The sequence below is a fragment of the Megascapheus bottae genome, chromosome 14 (genome assembly GCF_031878675.1).
Source record: "Megascapheus bottae isolate mThoBot1 chromosome 14, mThoBot2.hap1, whole genome shotgun sequence".
In the NCBI taxonomy this organism is placed as follows: domain Eukaryota; kingdom Metazoa; phylum Chordata; class Mammalia; order Rodentia; family Geomyidae; genus Megascapheus; species Megascapheus bottae.
Window position 1 is genome coordinate 18045301 of NC_143522.1, and position 1586 is coordinate 18046886.

The following is a 1586-nucleotide window of genomic DNA, read 5'->3' on the forward strand; positions in this document are numbered from 1 at the left end:
GCATTAGTGCTGTTCTGTAACTAGCACACAGAAGCTCTGAAGTTTGATGTCAGACGTGTGAATAAGTCACTGGTTGTGTGACTTCCATGCTTGTTTTTCTTCATTGGAGAGGAAACTCACTCACCTGGCACAAGTGATATGTACTTATAAAGTATGACAATAAAGTAAACCAGGCCCTTGGGGGAATGGGTGACATCAGGGAGGTAAGGAGGGTAAAGAAAGGAGAATATATGAATATAGAACAATGGAATCTACTGAAATTGCCTTAAGATGGTATGGAGGTACAATAGAGATCCAGAAGAGATTTTGTGTGTGGGGGGGGGTGGATAATGTACAATACAGTAATATCACAGGGACCACCCCTTATAAAATCATTAAAATATGGACAACTTAAATTCAGCAGATTTTATCTGAGAAAAGGATTACTGTTAAATACTACTTAAAACCAGAAAAAAATTGAGAGGACTCATTTCAACAGCATGGACAGTATTTATAAGAAAATGGAAGGAAGGTGCAGGAATAGCTTGATTGGTTTGTCACACACAGTTCAGAGTTTACTTCATTTGCACAAAGTTCACATGAAATTTGTGAGTGTCAGATTAAGATACCACAGAGTTCAGTTTGCTTTGTTTGCACAAGGTCTGCTCTTGTATCATCCAGTGACTGGCTGTAGCTTGGCTGTTAGTGATTGGCTGTGACTGAGCTAGGTTTCTATTTGACTGTATTTTAAGTTAGCTTGAAGTTTGTTAGCTAGGTACCTTAGGCAGTGGGTGCTTCAGCAAAGACTTCTTGCTCTTTTGCCACTGAGATAATTAGCAAATCATTTACATAAATTAGTAGCATGGAACACACATTATGCATATGTATGCTTTTTACAAAGAGCATTTATAAGTATGATTGATTGAGGTCTTGGCTACAAAGCAAGAAGCTAGACCTTTTAAGATTCATTTGTACAATAAATATTTATTCATTAAGCATTTAGTCTATGTCTTACTGTTTGATTAAGATCCATACTGGTATAGACACATTTCCTTTCATGAGAAAAATATTCTTTGATGAATACACACAATAAACAGAAATAAAGTTGAATTGGATGATATTGGCTAACTCACCCTCAAACTTAACCAGATGGTTTATGTAAAGCCTGTGATAATGCTTTAAACATTAAGCCTTTACCTTAGTGTGAAACATAGATAATAAACAGTTAAATTTGACACTAAATAAAATATGGGCAATATGCAATCAAATATGTTGACATGAATAGATTTTCTACAATATAATTCTGGGAAGAAATTTTTGAAAGTAAATGAACTTAATAAGATTCACAAAAGAAAGCTGGGTGCAATGACTCATGCCTGTAATCTTAGCTATTCAGAAGGTTGAGATCTGAGGATTGCAGTTCAAAGCCAGCCAGGGCACTAAAGTTCATGAGACTCTTATCTCCAATTAACCATCAGAAAACAAGAAGTGGTGCTGTGGTTCAAGGGGCAGGGTAGTTGCCTTGATCCGAAGAAGTCAAGGACAGCATCCAAGTCCAGAGTTCACACCCTTGATGGAAAAAAAATCATATACATATACAAAAGACA